At 39.9% G+C, this 19667-nt stretch overlaps 1 protein-coding gene across 7 annotated transcripts in view; it reads left to right on the top strand.

The window, feature by feature from the left end:
- PRKX (protein kinase X-linked) overlaps window positions 1–13982 on the top strand; it is a 426401-nt gene extending 412419 nt beyond the window's left edge. For 4 of the 7 annotated variants that reach the window (XM_029603699.1, XM_029603701.1, XM_029603695.1 and 1 more), the window contains one exon: window positions 4212–5853. The gene's annotated coding sequence lies outside the window, so the exon portion shown is untranslated. Of the gene's footprint in view, window positions 1–4211; window positions 5854–12228 lie in introns of those variants that run through there. The other 3 variants (XR_003857043.1, XM_029603697.1, XM_029603696.1) reach the window with 3 other exon arrangements.
- Window positions 13983–19667: the final 5685 nt, after the last annotated feature.

Here is a 19667-nt window from a genome sequence, read left to right as displayed (position 1 = left end):
TGTCTGTTTCCCCTTGTTGCATTAAGGAGACCTTCAGTCTTGGACATATGTTATACTCTGGTTTGTAGTTAAGTACTTTTTGATATTCATTTGTAACATTGCTTTATGAATGATTTATGTTTTCACAGACAGCAACTGGACAATTTTCTTAATGGAATATGATTTTATCCCTGAAGAAGCTTGCTTAGTGAAACACTGGCCATGTTGGGCTTTTTTTCTAGGTTTAATATCGAGACTGTTGTGACTATTTTATACACTTGAAAAATTTCTTTTAAAAAAATTGTTTTTCTTTTGCTGAATCTTAAGATGAATGATTGAACTGACCGGGAGGTCCAATTTTCTTGGACATACCGACAGGCTTGCTGACACCTTTTCCTCAATCAATATTTGATTTGCTGCTGATATGTCAGTTTAAATTTTTGTTTTAGTTCCTCTCCTTTGTTTTTTGTGATATTTCTTTTGGGTTACTAGAAGCTCTTATTGTGGTTTTTTGTTTTTTTTTAATGATTCACAGGTAGATGCCAATTGTTAGGGCAGTATTATCTTTCATCTGGGTAAAGTTGGAGCTTCCATAGTACAGGGATTGAATACTTATGCAAGCAGCATTTTTTTTTTTTTTTAATTCTGGTTTTCAAAAACAGCAGAAAAATAATGAATTGTGACTTTGAAAATTTACTTTAAGAGCAGACTGATTTGCAATAACCATACTGTCTGAAATAATCTCTATTTGTAATCCACAGAAATCTGACTTTTTTAGGGGGTAGAATACTTTTGCAAGTCACTGTGTATATATGTATAGATATTTGTATATATATATATATATAAATGAGAGAGAGATACGCACACATACCTGAAGGGTATTCACCAGGCAACCACACTGCCAACCAATAGCTCAAAGCCCCCATTTTGTTTCCCTTCAAGGAGTAAGCTCTCACACATGGGCACAGAAGTAGACATCCCGTACCCAGACACAGATAGAAATGGATACCTCATGCCCAGATAGACACTCCATACACGGACAAAGTGAAAATGATACCCAGCTAGAAAGACAGACAATCCACACAGACATACCCACACCAAGACAGAAACCCAACACCCTGACAGGCACAGAGACACAAACATACCATATCTAGACAGAAAAACAGACACACGGATATAGAGAAAGACATAGACACAACACACGCAAACACAGGCACAGAGAAATGCAGGCAGACAGACCATATCAAACACACAGACATAGACCACGCATACAGACCAAAACACGCCAGACACACATACTCCACACCATACTCAAACTACGGTAAGGGCTGGAAATGTTTTCAAAAATCTTTGGTGCCAGTCAATTTTTTAGGAGCTGAGAAAAACTCCATCACACTCTGCCCAACTTTTATTATGCTTTTTTACTGTTTCCTGTAAGTTTCTCTCTATTTTTGTATTTTTCTAAGTTCATCTTTTTTAATTTTCTCATGTTTTGATTTGCCTATTTAACTTTTTTACACTTTTTACCTTTATTCTCCCTTCCCCACTTCCTCCTCCTCTCCTCTCCTTTCTATGTCCTCATTCTCTCTGGCCTCTTTGCCCTGTAGCTGTAATTTCTGTCCATAGCAAACAGGGGTGGATTGGCCTATCGGGGGATCGGGCTTCCCCCGGTGGGCCGGTCACTCCCATCACGTGATTTTTTTTTTTTTAAACTTCCCGGCCAAAGACAAGACCAGGGTCTGCTGGGCTGCGGGCAGGGCCGGTGGAAGCACTAGGCCTGGGGCGCCGCGAGCAGTGGTATCCCGAGGGGAGCCAATGCCCCCGGGCGCAGGGAGGCTCATGCGGCGCTGCAACAGGCAGATCGGCAGGGCCGTGGTGAGGCTCACGTCACCACGGCCCGAAGAAAAAGATCGCGATTAAATGCGCTGATGCTCCTCCTCTTTCCTGCCTGTGCAGCCCCGAAAATAAACGTTGCCGGAGCCACGTGGGCAGGAAGGAGGAGGAGCATCAGCCGCGTGCAGAAGAGGAGCAGCGCTTACGGGCTGAGAGGAGGAAGAGGCCTGGTAGCAGGGCTGCCGCGGCCCGAGAAGATCAGGGCCGCTGCAGAGCCCATCCTGCGGTGACCCGCGAAGAAGAGGCCCAGAGGTGAGAGAGAGGATGAGGGTCTGTAGAGTGTGTATGTGTGCGTGTATGAGATGACTTGAGAGATTGTGTGTGAGTGAGGACCTGAATGTTTGCAGAGACAGCATGTGAGAGCCTCTTTGTGTGTGAGAGAGACAGCATGTGACAGAGCCTGTGTGTATGAATGATTGCATGAGAGCATGTGAGAGCCTGTGTGTGTGAGACAGCATGTGCCAGTGAGACTGTGTGTGTGAATGATTGTGTGAGAGCCTGAGCTTGAGCAAGACAGCATGTGGGAGTGAGAGAGAGCCTGTGTGTGTCAGACAGCATGTGCCAGTGAGAGACTGTGTGTATGAATGATTGTATATGAGAGAGCATGTGACAGTGAGAGCCTGTGTGTATGAATGATTGTATGAGAGAGCATGTGACAGTGAGAGCCTGTGTGTGTGAGTGAGAGAAATGCATGTGAGAATGAGAACCTGACTGTGTGTTTGAGGGAAGAAGATGGAGAGAAAAGAAACAGAAAAAAGGACAATATAAAAGGAACTGGCAAAAAAAAGCCTGTGACCAACCAATTAGAAAACTAAGATCTGACAGCAAAGGTAAAAAAAATAATAAATTACTTTTTAGTGATTGGCACATGTAATCTTTGGGAATGTGCAAGAATAGCACTTTCTCTATGCGGATCTCACAATGTACGAGATCAGCATGGAGAAAGTGGAAGCCCACGGGGCCTGCACAGAGGAGGCAGTAGAATGGGCTTCAGTGTCAATAGCAGCAATTGACACCTCCCCAATAGCCTTGTGGCAGCAGTGACAGTGGCAGCAGAGGAATGAGAGAGGTTCCGAGGTTGCTGGCAAAAGAGGGGGATCTGCCTTTAGTTTGTGCTTATATATGAATGGGAGTCTGCCTGGGGGTGTATGTGTGTGAATGCATGGGTGCCTGCCTGGGGGTCTGTGTGTGTGAGAATGAATGTGTGCATGCCTGGGGGATGGGGAGGGAGTGGTGTGAAAATGAATGGGAGCCTGCCTGGGGGGGGTCAGTGTGTGTGTATGTGAGGGAGCCCAGTGAGTGTGAGAGCATGAGTGTGTATGAGAAAATCCAAGGGAGTAAGAGTTTGTGTGTGGAGGGGGAGAGAGTGTCTTAGAGCCTGAGAGTGTGTCAGTGTCAGTGAGAGCGAGAGGTTATGGTGGATATAAGAGCATGAATGTGTATGTATGTGACAGTGTATGTGTGAGAGAGAATGGACATGTGAGTATGTGTGAGAGAGAGAGGATAACCTCCTAATCCTCGACAATATCAGGGTGACTGGAAATCAAGAGCTCCCACAGAAGGGGACAGCAGGGGCTTTTTAAAATCCTTATTAGTTTTAATTATTGAATATTATTTGATGTCTGCTCTTTTTGAAATATTTTATTGGTGTTAATACACATTTTTGAAAATTTCCCTTAGTTAAATTCCTGGAGGTTCTATTCATCAGCAGTTTTGAAATATATATTTTTAGTATGATTTTCCTATTGTGATGTTTTATAGTTCTTGATTTTATTGTTTGATGTTTTATGAGGAATGATGGTATTTTCTGTTTTTCCATTGCTGCATTACATACAGTCTAACTTGTTGATATTTCCAGTTCAGTTTGTCTGTGCATTTCTGTGTATATTTTATGGTCCCTTTATTCTGTATTTGGTGACTCACCAAATTGTATGTGTAATTGGGTACCCATGGCCAGTATGGAGAAAAATCCCCCGGGCCACTATTTTCCCACAATCCGCCCCTGACAGCAAAGCAGCTCCTCTCCCTGGCCCAAGGAAAGAAATGCATGGCTAAATTATGGCATGCTTACAATGTCATTACATTCTGGCAGCAACATCTCTCCTGATCTTGCAGTGTCTCCATGGCACAAGACTCAACAGTGTAGCCATTTTATTCTTCCCTGATTGGGCAGCCAAGTGTGCCCCTCCTTCACGATTGTTCGAGCCCCCTTCCAATTTTCTCACCCCACTCTTTTTTTTTTTTTTTTGAGGCAGCTTTCTCCACTCAAGGCTATATCAATGTTAAATTTTACCCTTGAGAACCATAATTACAACTCAGTATTTTCCCTTCCTTGTTAGAAACTGGAAGATATACTAGCAAGTATGCAAAGAAGATTCAATTACCTGTAAATGAAGACGTGCATGAGGAAATAACTTCAACTATATATGCAATTATATTATTTATGATAGAAGAGAGCAAGTTGAGATTAACTGTACATATTTGACATTGTCTTCTCAAATAACATGGACTTCTGCTTTGGTGGAAATGTGGTGGAATGCTGATTGAAAGTGTTTTTTAAGGACTCATTTGACTGCTGGATACTGTTGACAAAATATGTTCTGTATGATTTAAAGAATCTGTATATATGCATACAAAAGTGTTGCACTCTGTGGACCAGGGGTGCATTCTCACCACTGTTCATCCTCAGTGACTTACCTATTTCACATATTAGATTAGTAGATGAAATAGTATATTGTACTGTTGAGCATAAACTGTTTCTAATCTAGTTTGTCCTACCCATGTCCTTTTTATATACAGTGTATCTTCTGTTGGATTTAATTTTATAAGTTTATAGCAAATGTGTGTAACTGAAAGCACAAACTAGTATGTATATAAAGAAAATACTATAGCACAGGAACTGTTCAAAGATGTAAATGTTTTGTACTTTTCAAAGAATGATTTTTATTCAAAATTTTTTCAAGAAGTTTTGAGTGGGAGGGCATAGGAATATTAGTTTTCATCATGTAACAATTTTCGGTTGAAAAATATAAAAATTTCTAGTATGTCACATAATAGCCAGGGTACTTGAAAATAGTTGACAATAGGTCAAAGCAATACTTTAAAGGGCATGTTTTATTGATAATTCAATATGTTTTATTTAAAGAGTTTTGCTAAGGAAATGTATTGTGAATAACCTAATTACTTTATTTCATGTCATTCTGTACTAAATATACCACAATCTCCAACTTCAAATTTGAAACAACTTGTTAAGGCAGTATTCAGTGCATGCCTCCTCTTAGGTAAATGTTTAAGTACCCACATTCCTTGTTTTCAACAATATTTTGGGCAGCAGTGCACATAGTTCATATTTTGATGCAAAGGGATCAACAAATATGTACTTATTTTTGTTTTTATATATTTCCAGTGAAATGTGTTGTGTTTCCTAGTTCTCATTTAAGAACAGAAGATTGTTTCTACCCTTCTTTGGCAAGTATTACCCATGTGTGCTTAGTGTCAGAAAAGTCCAATGCAGTTTGGCAAGTTATGCTTTTTCAGCATACAAGATCTTGATACAGTCAGTGCATGACATGAAAAAGGTATGGAAGTTCTGAGAAAAGACTTGAAAGCTATGGGAAGCATATAGAGGATTTGGGCAAGTTAAATGCTGTTTGGCAATGTTTAGGAATTGAAAGGGAAAGATCTTGCCATTGAGACTATCTTGGATTTTTAATAAATATTCCAAGCACTGCATTTGAATAATTTTCTAAAAAATTATCATATTTTTAGTAGGTTTATTGACCCCACTCGAATTTGTACTATTAACTAAAAAGGAAACTAAGGGGGTTATTTTCTAGTCACTTCATTACATTAGGCTAAAGAGAATATCTGATTCTGGGAAGCCTCAATAGATCTGTTTGCATCTCCCCACTATCATAAACTTTCACTTTACTGCTCAAAGAACATCTTATGACTGCTTTTCTTGTCACCAGGATAACCTGTTCAACTGCAGTAGAAACTAGTAATTCAATGATTATTATACTTTCAACATCTAAGCTGTGAGCACCAAGAATTGAAGACTGGGGTGAAACAGGATCCCATCATTGAGTTAGAAGATTTGAGAAACTCCTTAGTCAAATCGGATGGACCAAAACTAATCTGTGTCCACAGGAACCATAATGGATGAGGCCAATAGGGAGCTATGAAGATCATGGTCCTTCTCTCTTTTCTCAATTTCAGCAACATTCTTGGAAAGAGGGGTATCAGAGGAAAGCATATATGACTCTTCCCCTCCAGGAAGTTTCTCAAATCTTCTAACTCAATGATGGGATCCTGTTTCACCCCAGTCTTCAATTCTTGGTGCTCACACCTTGGATGTTGAAAGTATAATAATCATTGAATTACTAGTTTCAACTGCAATTGAACAGGTTATCCTGGTGACAAGAAAAGCAGTCATAAGATGCTCTTATAATTTTAAATGTAGATTTACACTTTGGTGTCATACTACTCATGAGAATCCATTTCATTGTACAAAGTCAGTAATTCTTCAGTATCCTTGTCATCTGCCACATTTGGCGTAAAAATTAAACTCAGTAAGTATTCATTTGAGTGGTATTAGTGCCTATCAGCAGCAAATATATACTTTCCCAGTATCTCATTGACAAACAGTAGCAAGATTTATGAACATTTTGTTGCACTTACACCCACCAGTCAAGAGACCTGTAATTAAATAGGACTTAAATATGGTTCTCTTGCAATTAATGTAATCCCCTTTAGAATTATAAGTAAATGTAAATTTGAAATTACTTTCCTGGAAACTGCTATCCTTGTTGCAGTCTCCTCATGAAGAATTGAAATTCAAGCATTAATAACCTATGAATCCTATACACAAATATGCCAATAGAGTACTTTTAAAAACATATCCATAGTTTTGCACAAACTAGTCTCAGTGATACGTCTAAATCTGTAGTCTTACCAATGTTTTTTCCTAAACCACACTCCTCAAAAGCAGAACATTTGAATACTTTGTATTGTACAGAAGCGCTGCTTTTTTATTTGGAAAGACTAAACAAATCAGAAAATTTCAAATAATTTGTGATTTTTGGACAAGTACAGCAAGGGCAAGCAGTTAAGAAATAGACCTCATCCAGTTGCTTATCCCAGTGTATATTTTTCTGTTACAAAGAAGCAGGAACTGCTCTTCAACTGAGTAAAGACCCTTCAGCTGAGGGCAACTATATCTACACTAGTATAGCATTTCATCGTTCAGAACTTTTACACGACATCTACAGAGCAATTATATGGTCTGCCATTCATTTATTTATTTATTTATAAAATTCTTATATACAGTCATTCAGACTGGCCATCACAACTGTTTCCAAACACAAAATGCAAATAAAAGAACAGTTAAATTTACATAATACACAACTACTAAATTATTATATAAAACACAAATAAAAATAACCGGATAATATGAGATCACTCCTTTACAAAATTTTACTGTTTAGAAGAGGATTCTCCTTAGTAGTTTTGGACAAGCTGTACTGAGCAACTTATTCAAATAGCTTCAGCTAACCTGCCATCCTTTAACAGAGTGCATAACCTACATTGATTAGTTTTCTTACACACTTCTGAGTTTTGGAGTCCCCACTTATGTGGTTGTTTACTTGTCCATGGAGAAAGTGAGATTGCTTACTTGTAATGGGTGTTCTCCATGGACAGCAGAACAAGTCATACCTTCCCTCCCACCTCCCTGTCTAGTTGAAGCTTAGCTAGGAAAAGAACTGAGGAGATTAGTGCCAGGGTGGCAGCATAGGAAATCATATGTATGCTCAGAAAATATTTAAAAATGCTGCTGAACTATATGTGTGAGAGAGCTCTGTCCTGCCAGTCGCACCATTGGGAGACACCATCTACTTGTATGGCTGATTGTTCTGCTGTCCTCTGAGAACACCCATTATAGATAAGCAATCTTGCATTAACTGAAATTGGCATTTCTGTGTTCAGTTTTTGAGAACTATTGCAACCTAAAATAAGACATTTTAGATAATTTTTCTGAGTTTCACCATAAACACAGAATCGGAGAAGCACACTTTAAAAATGGAGGTGCCCAACATTTTTTAAACTTATTCCAAGTATAGAAAATAGCAACCCTAATTTTACCCATGCTAATCAAAGTTTTGATTATAGCTTTCAGATAAGTTTTATTTTTGATTCTTATGAGGGGAAAGAGTATGTTACCATAAGTTAATTATGAAAATGCCTGTCTTCATGAATGAGCAGCAGTATCTCTAAGACCATTTGGGGTAGATTTTAAAAAAGTGCGCCTTCGCGTACTTTTGTTGGCGCACCAGGCGCAAACAAAAGTACGCTGGATTTTAGTAGATACGCGCCCTCCCCTCACCTTCCCCTCCCTTCCTCTACCTAACCCACCCCCCCCCCCCCCCCCCCGGCCCTATCTAACCCCCCCCCCTACCTTTATCCCTGGATTTACGCCTCCCGGAGGGAGACATAAATCCACGCGCGCCAGCGGGCTGCTGGCGCGCGGAGATGCAATCCGGGGGCGGTTCCGGAGGGCGCGGCCACACCCCTGGCCCCGCCCCGACACGCCCCCTCGAAAAAACCCCAGGACTTACGCGAGTCCCGGGGCTCTGCGCGCGCCGGCAGGCCTATGGAAAATAGGCGCGCCGGCGCGCAAGGCCCTGCTCGCGTAAATCCAGGCGGATTTACGCGAGCAGGGCTTTTAAAATCCGCCCCTTTATATTTTGTATACTACATATCAATAGCATTTGTTTTAAGTACAATTATATTTTCAAGATTTGACATTCATTTTTATATCACTGTGTCTATGGTGATTATGCCCTTAGAATACTAACTGTGCTCAACAGTTGGTCTTCCAACTCTCAAAACGGGTCAGGTAAATTTTTGCACCATTGCATGGCTTTTTGCAGGTTAGTTTTAAAGCAGTGCTAGAAGTTCTAAAGGAATATGCTTTATGTATGCAGCAAGTGTACAGTATACATACATTACTATTCATGGGAACTTCTAATGCTTACTTTCTATTCTTCAGATATTATAGGTTTTATTTTAGAAACCTGGAATCAATGAACCTTGTAGGAAATTAAAACTTATTTGGCCATTTCATATAAACATGGGTGTTTTATGAAGAAACTAAGGGCCTCATTTTCCACGCCGCTCGCACGCGAAAGGTCCCTTATTGCGTACGATACCAGGATGGGGCGGAGTCGGTCCCGGAAGAGGAGGAGTCGGGGCGTCACCGGGGCTGACTCTGCGCCGACGCCGCAGACAGCGAAAAGGTAAGTGCCTTTTCACGGCAGCTTTCGCTCCCAATAGCTACACCTCCTATGGTGTAAGTATTGGGTGTGAAACCGGCAGCGATCACACCGTCGCGGTGCGATCGCTGCCGGCTAGCGCAGGCCCTCCCCCCGTTTCGGCCCCCCGCCCCTCATCTTCTAAAGTATCGCAGGCCTGCGATACTTTAGAAAATGAGGCCGTAAGAGATGTAGGTTTTACATAGCTACTAATATCTTATTCTTTAGCTGTTTACTTTGTTCCTTGACTTGTCAACACTCCTCGCAGAATCTTTAATCATATAGATCTAGTTCGCCATCACTGATGGACTTATTCAGCACAGATAAATAGCCAAGCAGAGTGCACCCATTAAACATGTACAGTAGAGCAGCAATTCCTAACCTTTTATGTGTCATGACATACCCAGCACTGGTTTCACTTTGCCTTGGCACCTTTCCTTTTCTCTTGCAACTCTCATCTGGCATCAACACCACTTCCCTTCCTCCCATCCCCCTAGCATCAGCACCATCTCTTTTCTCTAAATGACCTCCAACTGGTAAAAGAAATCCATGAGCAGCACTTATTGCTGCTTCTACCACGTGCTCTGCTGACTTCCCTCTGAAATTGGAATAGTGCAGGTCCGGTAGGTCTTTGCAAGACTGTGAGACCCCACATGGTTCCAACTTCAGAAAGAAGCTGCAGAGAAGGCAATAGCAGCCAAAAGTTTGCAGCACACTAGTGTGCCATAGCATACTGGTTTGACACCTCTTTATTAGGGTACCTTTTATCCAAAGACCCATTATCAAAAAAAAACTCATATGCTTCTGCACATGCTTTTTTATACAGAAAGCCTGTTTAAAAAAAAAAAAAAATTGGTTGACCTCAGGTCCTGTTATCCAGGAAAAACTTAAATTATTTGGGACAAATCAATTATCCAGAGTGAGTTTAGTACCAACCATTTTGAATAAAAGGCACTTATTGTATTACTAGTAATGCTTTATTTCATATAGTAAAATTGCATTCATTTGTAGTATATTTTTATTTGAGTTAATCATGATTACTTGAGAATTTATTTTAGTAAAATGAACAGAAAAACTGTTCTGCTTAAATTCCATAAAGTAGTAGTATCAATATTGAAATGGATTACTTTGTTTTTGATAACTTTCCCCTAAATTCATCATTCTGTTATATTTATAGCAGAATGATGAGTCTCAAAAAAGAAGGGGCGGGGGGTGACTGGGCAGCCAGCTGCATTGCAGCAGTGTGGTTTCGCCTGCAGTGGTGTGGCCACACCGCTCACTATCGCCCCCATAGCGTCATGGGAAAAGGTGGTGGTGTTTCCCACAGTGCTGCTTGCAATAATGTGAAAAACATTGCTGGTAGTGCTGTCGGGTCATAACACTGCCCATACTTGTCCCCTTCCCCTATTTAGCATGGCATCGCCATGATAATGGCCTATCGCAGAATAAAGAAAATGACCCTGTTTGCTATTGAATTGGTAATGTGTTAGCCTTAGATTTTGAGTTTCAAACTATTTGGCATCATGTATTAAATTCACAGGCATTGTATTGCTTTGGGGGCATTCGTGATTTGTCTACACCTAGTTAAAATGTTATAGCTACAATGCATTTCAATAATTCCGATATTTGTGGTGGAAATTTTCAGGCTGAGAGAAGAAATTCCATACTTGCAGTATACATGCTTATTTTATCCAGTACATATAGATGTTTCTTGTTATAACTTACTGGCAGAGTATTGCCTACTTAATGCTCAACAACTTTTCCACTCCTTTTTGCTAGCAACATAACCTTACTTTATTCACAACTGCTTAATTTTGTACAGTTTTAGTGGTTACAATATAAAACTAAACTATATTTTTAGTGAAGTAAACGTGCTTATGTTGGACACATGGCAATGTATTCAAATAGTGCACTGCAGTTCTAATTGCAAGATATATATATATATTTTTTTTAGTACAAATGTGTTTACATCAGATATGGCTTATAATCTCCTGTGGACATAATGCTCCCATCTCAGAATAAGGGACAAAATTATATCACTGTATATGTACAGTGCATACAACTGAATTCAAAATAAAAGCTTTTATTCATTTTTATGGGAAATTGTATCTTCAGGTAAATATAGAATAAAATTAGTGGAATTTCATTTTGGGGTAAATATACAGGAAAACCCAAAAATTTAACACAGTTTGCCTACAAGTTATAGATATTTATTTTGGTCCATTTCATCTGTAATATGAGAGAGAGTGCATGGAACGTACAGATAATATGATATAGAGCTATTTATTGTCTTCTGATTTTAATTGTATGAAATTGTAGGTTTTCAAAAATGGTTCTGGTTTAAGGATAAATATATTCTTTGTTTAATTTCTTCTATGATTAAAGATAATTAAATTCTGATTGATACCCACTGCTACACCACTGTACAGTATTTGATAATATGACTAACATTTATTCAGACTTTCACTGTCTGCCAGATACTAAATCAAAAGTATAATAAATATTCCCAAGTTTCTGGTATATTTTTTATCAACAGAGTGCAAATTATATGCTTACCTGAATGTTATGCAGATTAAGTTCATATGAAATTAGTTAAAAAAAATAATATAGCTTGTTCTAAAATCTATTTCTTAAACTTTTTCTTTACATTTAAAGATGTTAGGAATATCCTGCAAGAATTATTTGCAGAATTCATGTGCTACATATTACTACTTTCTGGATGTATCATATTTACAGTTGCAAGCAAAATTGAATGCGAAAATATATAGTAGGCAGTTGGAAAAAATTAAGTATAACTTTAGTGGTAAGTTGATAACTTGCACAGTAACTCAGAAGATCATCTTTACTGTCTATTATTAGAGAACTTCTGAGGAGCTTATTCTCTATTTAAATCAGGCATAACAGCAACTACTCTAAATCATAATACATGGTACTAGATAGGCAGATTAAGGAACTTTTATGATTTCAAGCAAACTGTCTCAGCTAATCAGATTCTAAAGATAGGGAGCTACTTAAAAAATATTTACATCTTTATATTTGTAACAAGGCAGGAAGAAGTGATGAAGAGGAGGTGTAGGTCACTTGTAGAATGATCACTTGTCCCCTCCAGAGCTGCACGAATCTATGGAGCTACATTTTCTGATGAATGGGAATTAAAATTACGTTTTTCTACAACTACACTGGCAATGAAAAGGAAACAGATTGGAAGACCTAATATGGAGTCACGTGACTGGCTTTATTTTCTTTTATAGTACACCTCTGATAGATTATTCTCTTCCATCAGTGGCATTTAGGAATGTTATAATTTGACTGGAAGACATACAGTTTTGATACATAAAGGATACATCCTGTGTATAGCATAAATCAGATTTTTTTGGTAGTACACTTACCCAATTTAAAGAATATTTTATTATGTCCTGAAGGCTGGTTTTTATTGCCAGGTTAAAACATTGCAAAGGCATACCTGCCATTCTGCTTTTCTTTTCTGTATGCCTAGTTGGAACAGTATGTTTCTTTTATATAACAGGATATTTTGTGCTCTCAGATCCACCCTTCTTTAAACTTTAACCAGTAAGCTAAGAGTGAAATATATAGCTTCTGGAATTTGTCATTATTGGTTTATATGTCAATATTGTTTATATTAACGGCCTTCTCACATTCATAATAAAGTAATGACCATAAGGATTTTTTTCTGATATTTCAGTGAACAAACTTGTCTATAAACAGTAATTGTACACTGTATTTAAGTAGCTCTCCATCATTGTTCAAGGCATGTATTTAAAAATGTTGATTTTAATCTAGAAAGGAAGCAAAATTTTCCACAGTCAAAATTAGAATAATTAGATTAGAATAATCTAACATTTATTATATTATAGCAGTGTTCTAAAATGCCTGATAAACACTGCCTTGCTATATGGAATACTAACTGTACCCTGTGCCTGTATATTTGCAGAGCCTTTAAATAAGTTGCTCAAAATGCAGTCAGTATTTAGTATAATTGGCTTTGCATATTTATTTGTAATACATCTTCTATTTGCATACAAGACAATACATTTTGGAGAAGCTATTCTGAATATTTCAGAATGAGACTGGCATATGAATATACCAACACATTTAAAAATCCAGTAAAGAAGGGTCATTTGTTTACATAAATTATGATGCAAAGCAGGGTTCTAAAATTATATAATGTGCACTGTATACACAGCTTTATAGTCCAGTGGCAAATAATTGACAAGTTCTTTTTATTGTGCCTCTGTTTTATTTTGCAGAACGTGGTCTTCCACTATAGAACAACCATTGTTACTAAATGATACTTAAATATAAATATTGTGTTTACATGATGAAATGCAAGCATTTTACAAAGAACTGAAAACTATTCTTGTTCAGAAGAGTTGTAATGCAGTGCTTCTTTATGCTATAGAACACATTTTCAGTTTTAAAGAATTGTAGCAAGGTTCCTTTTGTACTATGTACAGATTTGCCATGTTTTGCACTTTTCTATGGCTTTTCTAACTGCTTTTAAAAAATATTTATAGAGGAAATAGTGATACTTTTGCAGGATTTACTATTCTGCATAGCCAGTTGTACTATCACTGATAATTTCCAAATTTAATTTGGACTAACAAATACTGTTGATTGCAAGGCCTAACAAATATGAATACTGTTAAGTCATTAGTCATTGCACAATAAAATCACTGTGAGATGTATATAAACCTTCCCTTAGTAAAACAAAATGTTTTATTTATGTAATGTCTATTGATTTTGGATTCATTTAATAAACCTTTATATCTTTTTTTAATGTTTAAATCTGTTTTTCTTTTATTTGCTTCCTTGACGAAATACAGTATCTAAACAGTATGAGACTATGAACTGTGCAGAACTCTATTTTGATTACATAAAATATTAACCCCTTGATTTGCATTTGTAAAGATCAGATTTGCTGGTGCCAAGAAGCTAAAGAGTCCATACTGAACATTTCCAGATTGTCCCAGCTTTTAATTTTAAAAAGTCTAGTAGCCATGTTTGCATATGCCTCATTTGTAAGAGTGTTATACAGTATTAAATTATATGATGATTCTTTAATGTTAACATACACTTGGGACGTTACTGAGGATAAACTATTATCAAACAATAGTAAAGATACAAAATGGTAATTTCTTATCCTTCTGCTACACCAGTCCAGAGCATTGGGGTTCTCTCCCATTTCCCAGATGATGGCAGAATTCTTTTTTTTTTTATTATGACATCACTACTCTACTTAACCTGTACATGGAACCTAATGTACCAATGTTTTCTGCCTCCAGCTAAGTGGACAGAAGGCCTCATTTTCCATAGGGATCGCAAGCGATAAGGGACATTTCACACGCGAAAAGTCCCTTATCGCATGCGTTACCAAAATGGGGGCGGAGTCGGCCCCGGAAGAGGAGGAGTCAGGGCGTCACCGGGGCCAACTCCGCAAAAACGCCATGGACGACAAAAAGGTAAGGCCCTTTTCGCGTCCGAGTTCACGCCCAATAGCTACACCTTCTATGGTGGCGCTATTGGGTGCGAAACTGGCAGCAACCGCACTGCAACGGTGCGATTGCTGCTGGCTAGCGCAGGCCCGCCCCCCATTTCGGCCCCCCGCCCCTCATTCCCTAAAGTATCGCAAGCCTGCGATACTTTAGAAAATGAGGCCCATAGTGGTGAGGCAGAATTTTTAAATTTATTTTCAAATCTATTTACCAAAGATTTAAACAAAATCAGCTTTGCCCTAAATCACCCTTTTCTATTAAGTTATCAGTGGAACCAAGATCTAGAAAACTTTTAAAGAGGAAATTTCTCAAGAATCTTTCCTTTAAGCAGCTTTTAGGAGAGCAGTTATCCTTAGAAGCCACCGATAATGTAAGGCATTCAGTTCCAACCTTAATAGTTGAGATTGAAGAGATTTTGCCACTAAAGCTGTTTGTCAAGGGGGAGTGAAGCTTATAAATAAAGGAGATAGGAACTCACACGAAAAAGATAAGTTTAGGAAAGAGAAAAAAAAAAGGTAAAGAAAAATGCCCTACTATAAACCAGCGTTGATTCCTTTACAATCATCTGTCCACGGAATGGCAGTTGAAACAGCTGTGGGTACTATTTTTAAACCTGTTCAAGTTGACTCAGACACACAAAATGTTAATTTAATTTAAGCTGAGGTTTATTTTAGGAGTATCAGGAGTCTGTGGCCAGAAATGATTTACAGAGGTTTGGCCAAACAGTATCTCACTTGAATTTGTAAATGTTATGCAGCAAGCCTTTGCTGCATTTGTCTCATAAAGATATGCAGGAAGAGTCACTTGCAGGCAGACACTGCCATCCAGATGCTATGGCTTTGCAATCCAAATATACAAAGTTGAGAAAAGATTGATTATCCCAGGACAAGCAGGATGCTAGTCCTCACACATGGGTGATATCACTGGACGGAGCCCTATCACGGAAAACTTTCTGTCAAAGTTTCTAGAAACTTTTGACTGGCACACTGAACCCACTGAGCATGCCCAGCATGCCATAATTCCCTGATCTACAGGGGTCTCCCTTCAGTCTCGTTTGTAGCAATAAGCTTTAGCCAAAAATAAAATAATAATAAATATCGGACCCAACTCCATGGGGCGGCGGGTAGGTTTCATGAGGACTTACATCCTGCTGTCCTGGGATAACACCTACTACAAGGTAAGCAATTTTGCTGTATCCCAGGACAAGCAGGATGCTAGTCCTCACATATGGGTGATTAGCAAGCTATGGCTGAATCATTGTGCAATGGACCAACAGGGAACATATTGTGGAACAGGCACAATAACTGGTGAACTGTTGGAAAAAACAAATGAGGCAGCCTAAAATCACAGCAGGTTGTATGTAGAAGGAGTTGGGATTATGCTGGAAACAAGTTCTTTAAGACAGATTGTCCGTAGGCAGAATCTTTTCTTCCTTCCTTGTCCAAACAGTAGTGAGGTGTGAAGGGAACTCCATGATGCAGCTTTACATATGTCAGCTATTGGCACAGAACATTAGTGCACTACTGAAGCTGACATTGCTCTTACTGAGTGCGCCTTTACTCGCCCTTGGAGAGGAAGGCCTGCTTTTTCATAGCATAACTCTATACAATCTGCAAGCTTGCCCACTGCTTTACCCAGTTTGTTTGGATCAAAAGAAACAAAGAGTTGGGTGGACTTCCTATGGACTGCGGTGCGATCTAGGTAATATGCAAGTGCACGTTTACAGTCTAAGGTGTACAAAGCACTTTCACCTTGGTGAGAGTGAGGTCTTGGGAAGAATGTGGGTAAGACTATGGATTGATTCAAATGGAATTCCGTAACTACCTTGGGAAGGAATTTTGGGTGTGTACGGAGTACCACTCGATCATGTAGGAATTTTGTATAGGGTGAGTAGGTGACAAGTGCTTGTAACTCACTAACCCTTCTAGCAGATGTAATGGCTATCACGAATAGAGACTTCCATGTAAGAAATTTAATATCACAGGAATTCATGGGTTCAAAAGGAGAACGCATGAGTCTTGTTAGTACTACATTAAGGTCCCATTCTGTGGTGGACGTAACGGAGGTTTAAGGTGAATTAAACCACTCATAAATCTACCAACAAGGGGTTGCATTGATATCTATGCATCCCCTATTGTATTATGGTACGCCGAGATTGCACTGAGATGCACTCTTACTGATATAAGGTCTGGAGACCTGAGTCTGAGAGGTACCAAAGATAGTCTAGTAAAGATGATGTGGGGCAAGAAAAAGGGTCAAAACCTTTCTGTGAACACCATGTAGTGAATCTTGTCCACTTAGAACGATAGTTTTTTCATGAGGAAGGTTTGCATGAAGCCTTTTCAAAAAGATCACTCCATCATCATCTTTGGCGTCTTCACCGAAGATAATGCCTTCCTCTGTTGAAAAACATCAAGGTAGAAAGAAGGCCGATGACAGTTCATCACCGACCCCATCCGGATCTTCTATAGCTTTCTCTTCGGTCTCCAACAAAGATCATCGAGAGAAAAGACGCCATCGGCACCGTTCAAATTCTGTTCCTTCGGAACCATCGGTGTTCGCATCGGCTTCGAAGGACGTCGAACTGATGAAAAAGCGGATCCAGGTACAAGAGCTTCCATGCCCCTCTATACCTGAGGCACCCAGGTGCTCTCCACCGGCGGCGGTGTAAGAGGCTGTGCCACCAGCACTACTCACCTGGTCATTCGTGGCTGTATAAGGCTTGCGTCTCAATCGACCGCCTCAGCATGATCAGGATCACAGTGGAATCAGAATCGCGCCTGGGCCAAGGAGGAAGAGGCCGAACAAAGGGGAGCCAGCAGGTTTTAAGTTTCCTGCCAGTCCTTCCCCTTTGGCCGATGTCGCCACATCGCTCCCCCAGCCAATTGCGTAGCCCGGCAGTGGGGCGCATCCTGATTATGTCACCATGCCTGATGCCGGACCAACCGGGAGGAGTGAAGTCAGAAGCAGTGCACCCCGGCGTGACCAGCAGGAGCCCTGCACCTGGCGCTGACTGGTCGCAGCCGGCGCCATTACTACCAGCCATCACTGGAGAGAAGGGATCCCCCCTCCACACACGTTTGGTAAGCCCGGCCTCAGCATGGCAGTGCCTCACGGATGCAGTGGGTGCCCGGTTATTCACGGCGCCCGCGCATCCCTAAGAGCATGCCCTACTGGGTCAGACCAAGGGTCCATCAAGCCCTTGGTCTGACCCAGTATGTGATCCTGCTGTGCTTCTTGTAAGGATGGGGTGCTTTCCATTAGCAGTGAAAGTAGACAACTATATCTCTAGCTTTATTAGCTCCTTTAGGACCCAAAGAGTGAGGTGCCTGTTCCAGCCCTACATTGGGAGGTTCACATTGTACATCCTCTGCATTACTTTGCTGCAGCAAAAATGCACAAATGTTTTGAATCACTTCAGCACAGTTACTGTATTCTTCCGTCTCAGGGATCCCTAGAAAACTCAAATTTCAGCAATGAGTTCCAATTTCCATGTCCTCCAGTTTCTCAGCTAGCTCCAAATTCTCAGTTTCTAGCTTAGCACAATGGGACTGCAGATTTTTAATACCATATGCTTAGGTCTCCAGCCAGCACATCACGTGCATCCACCTGGTTGCCTATCTCGGACATCTCCTCTTTCATTTCAGATAGCGTGTACAACATTTCTCTTATTGTTCTTCATTGGTTTCTGGAGGTCACAAAACCATTGTCTGTCAGATTCCGAATTGGGACAAGTTTAAACTTCTGTATTTTTGTCTTCTTTCCCGGACTCACTGGCACCGTCTGCCGGAAGTGTCCATTTCTTCCAGGATCTCAGATTCCACTGAACTTTTCACATATGAGAATTGTTTGAAATCTGGAGCTTCTTTCTTCAAAGACATTTCTGCTGGTAAAGTAATCAATATCTGTATTTGTTTAGCCCAGACATCAATGGATGTGGTGGATATCAGACGGATGAAGTTGTTTGGGAGCAGAATCTCTGCTCTTATGCTGCCACTGCAGCTGGTGACGTCGCATCCTCCAGCCTGGATATTTTCCATACACAATGGGACATGTGTATGTCATTTGGGGATGAGCTATAAAGTTCCTATCTAGCTTTCTGGACAATGGTTTTGTACTCCAGGCAAACCACATAAGAGTGGCTAGTGGCAGTATCACACTCTTAAAAAGCTCCAACATTCCTAGCCAAGATGTTACAATGAAAACAAAGCATCAGGTTCCAGAGAGATTAGAATTGTATATTACACTGCTGTAGCTTTCAGTGACTACAAGCTAGAGCAGGTGCCTGCCTGGCTATAAGAATATTTCAAACATCAATAATAGCACAAATTACCCACATAGTGCAGAGACTCCCATGTCCTCAGGGCTGATGGGTGCCAGCATGAAAAGACAGTGTGCTGCTTCTGCTGGTGAGTGTAGCAACATGTTCTTGTGGGCTTTGCTTATTGAGGTAAACATTTCAGTCTTCCTCACATGGGCTGCTGTGTGTACTAGGTGAGCAAAGATCATGTTGAACACAAGGTATTTTTCTTAATTGGTCTTTCCTTATCAAGAAATATATATAGAAACACGCACATAGGCCCCTGTTTCTTACATGGTTTTGTTGTATGCTAGTGTGACGGGCCTCCCAAAAAGGAGTTCTGTCTCACTGAGGAGTTCCCTGGAAAAGATTCTGGATGGGGGAGTCCGTTTAACATTGCTAACTGGGGTTTAGTAATGTATTGATGACTGTTTGAGTGTTGTAAATAGAAAAAAAACCCCTATTGATGGGACAATTCTATGGAACAGCCACTAGATGGCACCCTCTATATTAAAATTACACTATGCATATGCAATTAGGAGTCTATGGGAAGAGTGGTAGCTGAACTCTAATTTGTGTGTCTCCTTTAAGAGGTTTTAGAAAAGAGATTCTCTAAAGGGGATGATATTGAGACTATATAATCCTGAGTTTAAAGTTTGGTGGGAGAAGATG

The sequence above is a fragment of the Rhinatrema bivittatum genome, chromosome 5 (assembly GCF_901001135.1).
Source record: "Rhinatrema bivittatum chromosome 5, aRhiBiv1.1, whole genome shotgun sequence".
Taxonomy (NCBI): domain Eukaryota; kingdom Metazoa; phylum Chordata; class Amphibia; order Gymnophiona; family Rhinatrematidae; genus Rhinatrema; species Rhinatrema bivittatum.
This window is presented reverse-complemented; position numbering and strand designations above follow the sequence as displayed.